The sequence below is a fragment of the Oryctolagus cuniculus genome, chromosome 8 (assembly GCF_964237555.1).
Source record: "Oryctolagus cuniculus chromosome 8, mOryCun1.1, whole genome shotgun sequence".
Lineage (NCBI taxonomy): Eukaryota > Metazoa > Chordata > Mammalia > Lagomorpha > Leporidae > Oryctolagus > Oryctolagus cuniculus.
In genome coordinates, this window is record NC_091439.1 from 65,114,501 (window position 1) to 65,128,317 (window position 13,817).

Below are 13,817 nucleotides of genomic sequence, written 5' to 3' on the forward strand. Positions count from 1 at the left end.
ACTATTCAAAACATGATCTAAATTTTTTTCTAAGGTTTAATAAATACTTGAGTAGAAACAGAAAAGACAAAAAGAATTTAAGGGAAAAGATAGACACTTCTCATACTTTATCAACTTTGTGCTGATAGGAAAGTACCCATCTTATTTTCTGTGAAAGTACTTAGCCTAGGGCCAGCACTGTGGCATAGTAGCCTAAGCCTCCACATGCAGTACCAGCATCCCGTATGGACACTGGTTCAAGTCCTAGCTGCTCCACTTCCTATCCAGCTCCTTGATATGACCTAGGAAAGCAATAGAAGATGGCCCAAGTGCTTTGTCCCCTGCACCCATGTGGGAGAACTGGAAGAAGCTCCTGGCTCCTGGCTCCTGATTGGCCCACCTCTAGCCATTGCAGCATTTTAGGGAGTGAACCAGCAGATGGAAGACCTTTTTCTCTGTCTCTCCTTCTCTCTGTAACTCACCTCTCAATAAATAAATAAATAATTTTTTTTTTTTTGAAAGAGGGGGGGCGCGCTATGGCACAGCAGGTTAAAGCCCTGGCCTGACACACTGGCATCCTATATGGATGCTGGTTCTTGTCCCGGCTTCTCCTCTTCCGATCCAGCTCTCTGTTATGGCCTGGGAAAGCAGTAGAAGATGGCCCAAGTCCTTGGGCCCTTGCACCCACGTGGAAGACCCAGAAGAAGCTCCTGGCTCCTGGCTTCAGATCGGCGCAGCTCCAACCCTGGCAGTCATCTGGGGAGTGAACTAGCAGATGAAAGACCTCTCTCTCTGTCTCTACCTCTCTCTATAACTTGTAACTATCTCTTTAAATAAATAAAATAAATCTTTTTTTAAAAAAAGTACTTAGCCAAATACAAAATTCTTATATCATCAACCTTAAGGAGAGAATAGGAAAAATAATATTTTAAAATAGTGAAACTAACTAACCAAAACCACCTCCACATCCTTATTTATCTTTAGAAAAATAATAATTTATTTTAAATCTGTCACATTAGTCATACCTACTGGCCTAAAATAACACAGGTCAACGTGGAACAACAGAGTTGAAGAATGAATTTCTAGCAGTGGCTTTAGGTAAGAGTACCATAAAATAGCAGTGTTAAAAAATTACACATACAGGATATAGGACTGGGAAATCTGATGTTTTTAAAGTATCTATTTGTTTATTTGAGAGTGAGTATGAGAGAGAGCGAGAGCGAGAGAGAGAGAGGAGTCAGTCTGCTGGCTCACTGTCCAAATATCCCAGAGGCCCACAATGGCCTGAGCTGGACCAGGACAAAGTCAGGGGCTGGGAAATCAACCCAGGTCTTCTACATGCATGACAAGAACCCAATTACTTGACCTTTCACCACCAAGTCCAAGGTCTGCATTAAGAAGCTGGAGTCAGGAGCTGGACATGAAGAGAACCCAGGCATTCTGATGTGGAACAGGGGTCTCTTAACTGCTAAGCTACATTCCTGTCCCAACTCTGTTCTTTTATTTATTTATTTATTTTTATTTGACAGAGTTACAGACAGTGAGAGGGCAAGACAGAGAAAGGTCTTCCTTCCGTTGGTTCACCCCCAAAATGGCCACTATGGCCGCAACTGTGCCGATCCAAAGCCAGGAGCCAGGTGCTTCTTCCTGGTCTCCCATGCGGGTGCAGGTCCCAAGCACTTGGGCCATCCTCAACTGCCTTCCCAGGCTACAGCAGAGAGCTGGACTGGAAGAGCAGCAGTCAGGACTAGAAGTGGCACCCATACGGGATGCCGACACCGCAGGCGGAGGATTAACCAAGTGAGCCACGGTGCTGGCCTCAACTCTGTTCTTTTAAAGAACAACACACACAAGCAATCAAGACAGCCATGAAATTTATAGGTGTCTTTTTGGCACTTATTACTTATCATACATGTTTGAAGCATATTGAGTTTGGTGAGAAAAATGAGCAAGACATGGTTCTTACCCTTTAGAAGTTCACCAACTTAAGGTTGGGGGAAGGGGTGACAACAGTTAAATATAAAAAATTAAATACAGTCTGACAATTGTGGTTGTAAATACTGGCAAGTACTGGATGTCAGGAAACTTAATTCTATTTCTTTGCTTTTTTCTTCTTATTACATCACAATGTAAAATTTTTTATAGTTTCTCATTTCCCAAAGTAGACCTAAATGTTATCCTGGGTGTACCAAGGAGAATTGGCTAACACGAAGAAAGGAATCTCTGAAAGTCAGAGCATCTCACTTCTTAAGTGACATGCCAGAATACAATTTATTTGCCAACATCGTTTTAGCTTTTCAGGAAGAGAGCAAACAAGTCTATTCTTCCAGTTTGTTTACTGAAAAACAGGTCTCCAGAGAGCCTGCATCCTCTCCTTGTCTAGGTCAAAGGCAGATTTTTCCACCCTCTCAGAGTCCTACTCCTCCTCCACATATGCAAGGATCACGGTAATAATCCCTACATCACATGGTGGCTACCAGAATTTCATAAGGTCTCTAACAAACAAAGTGTCTGGGACCCCTAGTAAGTCTCAATAAATATTCACTTCAGTTAAACAATTCAGTTGTTGGAGATGATAGCTATGCCATATGTGTGGATTCCCAGAGACAGGTTTATTTAGTTATGGGATAGGTAGGGTATTGAATTCCACTGGATGTTAGCATACATTTTGTTTCATGAAAACTGTCTTGAACGTGATATTGTCAAGATTCAGTCTTGAAATGTACCTATTACCATCCAATTGCCTCGTGACACCATAAATGTGGATCTTTCAGATCAGTGTGTGATTTACAGACAGACAGTATAAAGCTTAACACTGAAACTTAGACCACAGCTATAGCGTAAGACAGGAATGAGGAACAGGAGGGGATAAATTTGAGGAGGGAATTTTAAATGGAGGAAGACATACAGAAAAGCAGCTCTGCGGGCTCTGTAATTTTTTTGCTCAGGGTCAGACAAGCACCTTGGAAAGGGGATTTCATGCTGAGTAACTCTTTGAATCAGACAGGAGTGCTTCAGTGAAAAACTGAAGTGTAAATCAGATAAGCTTGGAAAAGGAAGTCCAGCCCCTCTGAGACAGAGGCACAGCCTCGCCTACATGCTTCCTTACATTTCACAGTGGAAAACAGAGGGAGAGAGAAATGTGTCAGCCCAGGTTTCCTGGAATGAACACATCTCACTCCACATGTTTAACCAATGCATCTCTTAAAAACCTTTTGTGTACGTACAGTGTACACTTACTGTAAGCTGTTTCCAAAACATTTTTAGGCAGCCTCTCATCTCTATTTCTTTCCTTTCACTCGTCCTAATTCTTAGAGTGTCCTCCCTGTCTGCTTTTTCTGCCTGTTTGAACTACCCTCACCTACTAAGACGTATTCAGTAACAGTTGAGACACCCCTTGGGTATGCCTATCCTATATCAGTGCATCTGGGTTCAAGCCTGAACTCTGCTCCTGGTTCCAGCTCTCTGCTAATGCAGTTCCTGAAAGTCATCGGGTAACTGCTCAAGTGGTAGTTGGGTTCCTGCTACCCATGTGGAAGACCTGGAATGAGTACCAGTCTCCTGTCTTCAGCCTGGCCCAGCCCGTTAGGAGTGAGTCTGTCTGTCTGTCCTTCTCCCTCTCTCTCTTGGTCTTTCAGATCAATTAAATAAATAAGTAAAAAATAAAATTTTGAAGATTTATTTAAATACCACCTTCTCCATGGAACCCCTCAGTGCCTCCCACTGAGATTAGCTTCTCTGGCCCTCTATTTTTACGACATTTGATATCTATCTCGATTACAGGTAACACTTAACTACACACCAGGAAGAAAAGTGCCTTTGTTTACTTCCTCTACATGGAGCTCTTCAAAAACTATGCCTTTTACATCTTTGCACACACAGTGCATTTGTAATCACTTTTACGTGAGTGAATACATGAAAGCTATGTGGTTTAAAGCCATAGTGTGTGTCATTTGTGCCTGCATAACAGATACGATAGCAGATATTGTGCTGGCCAAATAACCATCTTGTTTAGAGAGATGCTGTGAGCGATTCATTTTCAGTGATGCTCTAGAGGACTCGGGAAATTATTGAACCGTGACACAACAGCTAGACATCCAGGTGACCTACATTTTAAACTTAAGACCAGTGAACCAATTCACAAATTGGATTGGCAAGAATAGTATGAAAACATGCTTCTGGGGGCAAGGCCTTCTCGGGAGAAAATTTGCTAGGTGCACTTAAGATTACTGGATTTACAGCTGCGTTCATAATGCCTTTTACCAAGGAGTTACAGAGGCATTTGAGAGGAAAACAAGAATGCTGGTGATCATTTCCTTGATGCTGCCACTCTGCACTTCATGCGGCTTTGTCTGTGAGGAAGCCCTGCTCTCCTGGCTAAGACTGCATGCCGACACTTCACCTTCGCTGCTTTCCCTTTATTTTTTGTTTTTGTTTTTGTTAATTTTATTTGAAATGCAGAGAGGCAGAGACAAGCAGAGAAAGATCTCTCATATGATGGTTTACTCTCCAAATGTCTGAAACAGCCAAGGCTGGTCCAAGCCACAACAGGAGCTAGGAACTCCATCTAGGTCTCTCACAAGGGTGGCAGTGTCCCACGTACTTGAGCCATTACTGCTTCCCAGGGTGGGCATTAGCAGGAGCTGGACTTGGAGCAGAGCAGAGACTCAAACCCAGACACTCTGATACAGGATATGGGCACCCAAGCAGTATAATAACTGCTGTACCAAAAGCCTGTCCCTTCCTTTTTTTTAAGAAACAAGTACTTAGAAGTAAGTCCATAGGAATGTATGCAGAAGTACACAGCTTTACAGTTACAAACTTCCTCCTCCTTCTCTTATTCCCATTCACTTACTTGTAAGAGTATGTCTTAGAAACTTGTCATGGGACCCCCAAATCCCATTAAGCTGGGTGGTAAAAAATGACATCTTAAGTGGTAAAGTGAACATATAAACAGGATTAAGTGTTAAAGTGATCATATAAAAAGGATCCAGTGTCTGATAATAATAATAGATATAATTAAAAAGAAGAGAGTGTTCCAAAATGGGAAGCCATCCACACAGCAGACTCATAGAATTACGATCGCTTTAAGTAACACTCTGACCTCAGAATCAGCCCTTAAGGCTTCCTGGTCTGGCTGAAAGGCCTGTGAGAGCATTTCAGGCATGGAAAGCAAGACACTGGCAAAAAAATGTTCTACATGAAGGATCTCTGTGAGTGAGACCCCAATGGAAAGAAGTATCCATCAAAGAAAGATGTACTTTTCTCTAAAGGGAGGAGAGAACTTTCACTTTGCTTATGGCCTTGTCCAAATACTGACAGAGTTTGTGAACTCAAAAGACTTCCATAGCCTAGGCAGCTCATAACAAGACCCTCAGGTGGTCATGGATGTCATACATCAGAGTGTTAATTGTTATAGTAACAACAGGAGTCACCATGCACTAACTCCCCATGCAGGACCTCTGTCCTAAATGAATTGTATTATGAAAGTTAACTATAAAAACTAGTTCTCAAACAGTTTTTATGTATATGTGTGCATGTGTGTGCAAATTGTTGAAATTTTTACTTAGTATAGTCTTCTGTGTACAAAGTTAATTGAAAATGAGTCTTAATGGAGAATGGGACTGGGAATAGGAGAAAGAGGAGGAGGAGTGGTGGGAGTGTGGGTGGGAGGGAGCATAAGGTAGGAAGAATAACTATATTACTAAAGTTATACTTATGAAATTTGTACTTAACACTTTCTAACATATCATATCCTTTGCTCTTCTGCTATGTCTACCATTTGCCCTCCATTTTCCTTGGTAGATTACAAGCTCTACAAGAAGTCCTGTTCTGTTCACTGATGAGCTGAAGTCTAAGATATATCAACGACAGGGCCCTGTACACAGTAGGCCCCCAATAAATATTTGTTGAAAAAAAATCAATCAGTGATTAAATAAACACTGCCACGAAAAGTAATTCTCTGCTGGTGATATTGATAAAAGGGCATAAGTGGAACTGCTGAACATATAACATAGGGAGATCAAGAGATTTAACATGCCAAGAAAAACAATGTGTACTGTTTATTTTTACATAGATAGTCTCAGTTAAAGAATGACAGAAAAAGAAAAACATTCTCCTGTTCACAATGTCCAGGAGGAATTATAGATACAGTCTATCACCAGGGGATGAAAAACTGTCTGCTGGTCATGCATACATATGCAGGGTAGTGTAAAATACTGTTGTACCACTGAGTCCCTTTTTAGCAGGCCCAGAGTGGTTTCCAACACAGCACGGTTGATTATCAAGGCTGAATAAACCCATGGGATAGGAGCTGTCCTCAGGTTGTAGGATGATTGACAACATCACTGGCTCTGCTCACCAGACACCAGTATCACCTACCCCACTCCCAGGCTGTAGCACCCAAATGACTCCAGAAATGCCGCAGTGTTACCCATTGCCAAGTGGAGGAGAGGCAAGCCTCCCCCGTTGAAAAGCACTAATTTAGTTTGTCTGGGGAAAGTAGCTTGCCATCCTTTCTTCTCTGGCCTCCCTTCCTCTTCTTTTCTCCATTCCTCCATCCTTGTAATTTTTTTAAAAAGATTTATTTTGTTTATTTTAAAGGTAGAGTTACAGAGAAAGAAGGAGAGACAGGGAGAGAGATCTTCCATCTGCTGGTTCACTCCCCAAATGGTTTCAAGGGTTAGGGTTGCGCCAGGACGAAGCCAGAAGCCAGGAGCTTTTTCCAGGTCTCCCACATGAGTGCAAGGGGCCCAAACACCTGGGCCAACTTCTGCTGCTCTTCTCACACCGTTAGTAGGGAGCTGGATTGGAAATGGAGCAGCTAGGACTGGAACCATCACCCATGGAATTGATCCCATTGAGATCAATGGGATGCTGGAGTAGCAGGTGACACCTTTACCTGCTATGCGACGCCAGCCCCCACACTTGTAATTTTGACCCCTGTGCTCTGCCTGTAAGACCCAGGGTCAATCCTTGAGGGTTTCAGATTCATGGTGGCCACCATTCCTGACTTTGCCCTGGAACACTAAAGCACGATCCTCATTGGCTGTCTCAGGAGTATGTGTATGTCTTATTCTTCATAGCAAAGTACCACCAGAAACAAATGCAAGGCAGAGAAAGCAAGTTCATCTCACCAAGAGGGATCATTTTCACAGCACTTTTCTGAACATTGCTAGACAAGATTTCTGCTGTGATACCTGCACCCCAGGGGACAAGGGGAAGGAGGAGGAGAGAAGAACAGCACACCTTCTTGGCTACACTCTGTCTCTTACACTTGTTTATCTCAGAAGTAAGGGAAATGGAGTTCCCAAGAACTGTGCTGTCTTTCATAAGAGGCTTTAATCAGAGTGGCTTTCACATCTGACACCCTTAAAAAAAGAGTCAAAAATCCGTACCTTCAGCTGGTGACACACGATCCAGATGCTGGGTCTTATTTGTTCCGATTCTTTAAAAGTCATTCTTAGGCACAAAAATCCTTGTCAAGTCCTGGAGAAGCCAGAAGGGGTAGAGAGAGGTGTTAAAAATTGTAAAGGTTTCAATCTCGGTTTTGCCTTCAAAAAAACTTTTTTTTTTTTTAAAAAAAGAGGCTTATATAGCCTTCAGAATAGTTTTGCAAATCACATCTCACAACACCACCATCTAGATAAATGCACTGGATGCCCAAGATACTAGCACTGAATCAAAACAGTCACTATAAATATCAGAGTGAATCAGATTCTTCCCAAGGAACAAGTCTGAGATTCTCCAGGAAGCTCTGATCTCTTAGGGCATGATGGGAATCATTTCATTTTCAAAAATTTAGATCTCTGAACACACAGCAAAACAGGGCACGCCCACACCACAATCAAATTGAGGGCTTATTTTCCTAAACTCACAGCAGCAACATAAAAAGCAGAGACAGAAAGCTGATCTAAGTTGGATACTGTTTCCCTTGTGCCTTTAAAAATCTTCTACTTTCCCAGGATTTTTATGCCCATAACAACATGCTTTGCATATCTCTAGACTATTTCTTTGCATATTTTTGGCCTTGAATGCATCATAAATGCAAAGCTACCAGTCCCTCTTGTGCCATGCCCTCAAGAAGACCAGATGAGGGGCCAGCGCTGTGGCACAGAGGGTTAACGCCCTGGCCTGAATTCCAGCATCCCATATGGATGCCAGTTCTAGTCCCGGCTGCTCCACTTCCCCTCCAGCTCTGGAAAGCAGTGGAGGATGGCCCAAGTCCTTGGGCCCCTGCACCCACATGGGAGACCCAGAAGAAGCTCCTGGCTCCTGGCTCCTGGCTTCGGATCAGCGCAGCTCCGGCCGTTGGCGACCAATTGGAGAGTGAACCATCAGATGGAAGACCTCTCCCTCTCTCTCTCTGCCTCTCCTCTCCATGTAACTCTGACTCTCACATAAATAAGTAAATAAATCTTAAAAAAAAAAAAAAAAAGAAGACGGGATGAAATGACTTTTAACTGCAAGAACATTTGAGTTAACCTTCACCACACACTCTTGTTTCAGACCAGGGTGGCCCAGAAGAAAGAAGGTGGAGAAAACAGGACAGAAAAGGAGACAAATCAAAAGTATTTTGGCATCAGCATTTCAGAGCATCCGTTGAATGCTACGAAGAGGAAAAGGAGCGTGCTTATTTCTGATGAAAATACAAGCAAACAAGACACAGTAGCTTCCTTTTAAAATTGAGAAATGTGTGCTAACGATAACCATTCTTAAAGGTTGACGAGTTGCCAAGTTGAATAAGTTTCAAACAAGGAAATCACACATTTTGTTCCAGAAAGGTGAATGTACTGTTAGTTAAAAGGAAATTAGAGTTGTAGCTGATGAAGAGGAGTGGGAGAAACTGGGATTAAAGCAATTATCTTTATAACTGGAAATACAAATCTCAGGGTCTGTAACAAATATTTAATGCTATTGATTTTTATTTAAACAAAATGTATCCAGTCAATTAGATTAAAACTAGATCTCACCTGAGAGCAGGTGAGAGAGCAAGTGTAACATATGGGATGGGGGTGGTGAGGTTGAGCCCTGGGCTGACTGGAAGTGGAGAAGAGCTTCAGCATGAAACATTTGGCATTGTAATGGGCACCAGGCAACAGTGCGTGTTCAGTGACACCTCTTCAATGAATGCAAACCCACAAGGAAATGTGGCTCATTTATTCAAAAAGTTAGCCATTTATAAGGTATGTCATTTGAAGCATTCTATTTAATTCTTAGCAACCCTCTAAACAGTGCCTTGTTACCTACGTTTTGCTCCTTGGAAATTTGCTCAAGGTCTGATAGGTAACAAATGAGCCCTAACGTGAACGTGGAGTACCAGGGCTACAGGGGCTTCCAGGAAGTCGTCTGGTTCCCACCCCACGCTCCACACTCTCCTAGAGAACTAGTTCCTACTAGCCAGGGGCAGAGGAATACACTGCGGTTAACTCAGTAGCTTCAGCTTATCTTTCAGCGCTGGAGGTCCCCTGCACCAGGCTGACGTCATTGTTGACAGGCCTCTGTGCCTTCTGGAGGCCCTGGGGCAGAACCTGCTTCCTTGTCTTCTGCATCTAGAGGTGGCGTACATTTTCAGTCATGGCTTCTTCCTCGACTTCAAAGCCAGCAACACAGCAACCCCTCTCTGCCCTCTGCCTCCAGCTCGCTCTGCTTCTACCTCTCCCTCCTAAAGAATTACACTGAGGTTATCTACTCTGCAACTACACCAGGGGCTCACAGACATTATCCTGGATCCTCTCTTCACCTAAGGATCCTTAATTTAAAGGCATCGTCAAAGCCCCTTTTGCCATTAACAGAAAATAGCCACGGACTCTGGGAACTAGGAAAGGCACATCTTTGGGGTAGGGGCTGTTATTCCGCCTGCCACAGGTGGCAGGTGGCAGGAGAATGCACCCAGCGACTGCACACAAGTGGGCCTCTGTGCTTCCTCTAGCCTTCCTCAGCCTGGAGTGAGCGGTGGTGCTAAGGGAAAGGTGGTGGGTCCGAGCAGATGGTGTATTGTGGGACATCTCATAATCGCCTCCATCATCATGACAATTTCTATAAAGCACATCCTTTTATAAAAGTCTGTATATACTTTTATGTACATAAAAATGGAACAAAAAGATGCTTATTTTGGCCCAAAAATATTTTAGAAATCCGTGCATAACACTCAGAGTATTCATTTTCCATGAACTTTTTGCAGATGCTACATATACCCTCCTGGTCTGTTTCGCTGGAGACCTTTATTGCTTATATTCTCTTCCTTGGCTCTCTCAGTGTGAGAGTTTGCTAGGGTTAGGAATGTAGACTTCCACAGTCTCTAGCTCATGTCTGATGTAATGACATGATCACTGCATTTCATGTCAATTGATCATTTGCCTCAAAATACTTGATAAATGTCATTCACCTACATAGTACACCTCCATACACAAAGGTATGCATATTAAATTTTTATTCTTCCTCTCCCACCCCAAAAGAATTATAATATAATAGTAATATAAAAGGAAAATTATGAAGTTGAGTTCATTTATTTAAAAAATTAAAACATTCATAAAATATAATTATTTTCTATAACAGAACATTTACGAAATACTTTTACAAGAGAATGGGATATCCCTTGTGTCCCATCCAACCCAAAGATAAAAATAAAACAAATATACTTCTGCAAAGAAAACTATAGATAATGAATACAGGTTATAAAGAAGAGGCAAATGACAAAAGGAATTTTTCCCTGCTTATTTTACTCTAGGATATAAAAACCCCTCAACCAAAATAATTTCCATTAGAATATTGTGTGGGTCTTGTTTAAGTGGGATCACCTGAGCCAGGACGATACTCTTCACTATACCAAACGATCAGAGGAAAGAGCTCAAGCAAGACTTTAAAACAGGAATTTGAATTGCGGATGATATGGCTAGCGTTTAATGGACATTCCGATTGTTCTTTTACCTGGGTGGCAAAGCTATCCACTATCTCTCTACTCTCACTCTTTCCCAGACCATTCCCCATCATTCCTCTCCTTCCCCCCAGCATCTGCTGTATACACCCTGGTTATTCCAAACCTCTTTCCTCAAAGCAGCTGTACCTAAAGGAACACTATTCAAGCTGGACCCACCACTCACTTCCCATGCAACCTGAGGAAAGTTTCCAAACTCTGTTACTTTCCAAAAGGGAACGATAATACCAATGCTAAAATATATAAAGAAAAATAAAACACTATAAAAGTTAACAACAGAAGCGATCTAATTCCGACTGAGTGTTAGGAAAATATTCTCCAAGACTGTGATGTTTACAATTAAACTAAAAAGAGTTAACAATTCTACATAAACTCTTCCAGAAAATATAAGAGGGATAAATACTATATAAATCATTTGGGAAACACTGTCTTGATATCAAAACTAGACAAAGATATTACAAAAAAAAATCTTCAGACAATAATCCCTCATGAAATAGAAGCAAAAGCTTTCAACAAAATTTTAGGAAATTTAATTTAGGGATATAAAAAGCTAACACATTATGATCAAATACATCAGAAAATGGAAAATGGTTCAACATTTTAAAATCAATAGATGTAATTCACCAAGTCAACAGATTACAGCAGAAAAACCTATAATCATCTCAAAAGAAGTAGAAAAATATTTGACAAAATTTAACATCCACTCATGATAAAACCTCAGCAAACAAGGAATAGTGGAAAAACTCCCTCTACTTAATAGGAAGCATCTCTGAAGAATCTGTAGCTGACTTCACAGTTAATAATGCAAGGCTGGAAGTTTGCCCCTGAATGTGCAAACAGAGCAAGGATGTTCTCTCTTACCATTCATTCATAGCCAACTTTGTACCCCAGTCCTTCTCAGTGCAATAAAGGAAAGAAAAGCTAACAGGAAGGTATACAGATGAGAATGAATGGAATAAAATCTAAACTTCTTTATTTTCAGACAAAATGAATGCTTATAGAGACAATCTCAAAGGATTTACAAAAAAAAAACTTAGTACAACTAATAAGCAATGTTAGTAAGGTGAAAGAAACAAGGTCATTTTTTGTACCTTGAATTTCTGTATTTCTATATGATGTTTCAGTATTTCTCAGTATTTCCATTGTTTTCTATACGCCAGCAACAGCAATGGGAAATCAAAATTTTAAATTGGATCAAAAAGAATGAAATACTTAGCTATAAATCTAACAAAAATAGATGCAGTTTCTATACACCAAAAACTACAAACCTCTAATGAAAGAAATCAAGGACATGATTGTTGGAAAACTCAATAGAGTTAAGATGCAAATCTCCCCAAACTTCTCTGGATTCAGTGCAACTCTATTCAAATCCCAGCATTCATTTCCTTTTGAAATTCACAGACTCATTCTAAATTCATATGAAAAGCACAGGAATGAGAAAGTCAAAATACTTTTGAAAAGGGGCAAAACAAATTTAGAAGATGCAGGTGATCTGATTTTTAGACCTCTAAGACACTGTAACATTGCTAGAAGGATAGACAAACAGATGAATGCAACAGAATAAACTGCAGAAATAGAATGATGGACTATATGGTCCATTGATTTTTCACAACGATCCAAAAACAATTAATTGTAGAAAATTTAGTCTTTTAAGAATGATGCTGAAACAATTGGACACTTATGTGCATAATATATGAGAGATCTTCAAAAAAGTTCCTGGAAAGAGACAGGCATTTTGGTCTAACAGATTAAGCCTCAGCCTGCAATGCCAGCATCCCATATGGGTGTCTGTTCTTTTCGCTTTCTAGCTGTTCCACTTTCCATCTAGCTCCCTGCTAATGCACCTAAAAAAAGTGGCAGAAGATGGCCCACTTGGGCCACTGCCACTTATGTGGAAGATCCAGATGGAGTACCAGGCTCCTTGCTTCAGGATATGTTTCTCTCAGCCCTGGCCACTGTGGCCAACTGGGTTGTGAACCGGCAGATATAAGATCTCTCTGTCTCTAGTCCTCTTTCTCTGTAACTCTACCTTTCAAATAAATAAATAATTCCTTTTTTTAAAAGTTCATAGAAAATGAGTATTCTCACAAAACTATGCGTGGATTTAAAAATTTTTCACACCAAAGATAAAATTCTCTTTAAATTTCATTTTTCCACTTCTTGAGTTTCCTCAATACAACAAAGTAACTCAATAGAGCTCATGCTTAAGTATAAAAGTATTAAATTTAGAAAAACACAGTAAATATCTCTATGACCTTGATTTTGGAAAAATTTTCTTAGATAACAAAAACATGACCCATAAACTGAAAAGTTAAACTTTATCACAATTTAAATTTTTTGTTGAAAAGACACTGGTAGAATACAAACAAAAACCACAGACTTGCAGAAAATATTTTTAAAACACGTATCAGATAAAGGACTTATATTCAAAACACATAATGACCTCTCACGCCTCAGTAGTATGAAAACAAGCAATTCAATAAAAATACATGGACAAAATATTTGAATATACTCAGATAAATAAGTCTGCAAGCCAATTCTAAAGATTGCGAGTAAACTCACAAAAACATGTTAAACACTGCCAATCCTCAAGGAAATTAAAATGAAATCCACCAGGAGATACCATCACATTCCTATTAAAAGGGATATGGGGTCCAGAGTAGTCAGGGAAATGGATCGGAATAAATAAGCTAGAAAATTTTTCACAATTGCTGCCTCTAGTCCTGCATCTTAACTCCATCCCCTCATATGCCAGTCCAGCACAGCCACTTTCCCGTAATGCACCAGTCTCCGCCCTTACCAAGAAGGAGGGGGCATGATGATGAATATGTGTGCATAAAGTCCACGTGAAGATATGAGGAAATACCCAGAAGGCCTCTCGTGCAGTCATTCTGACTCCTGC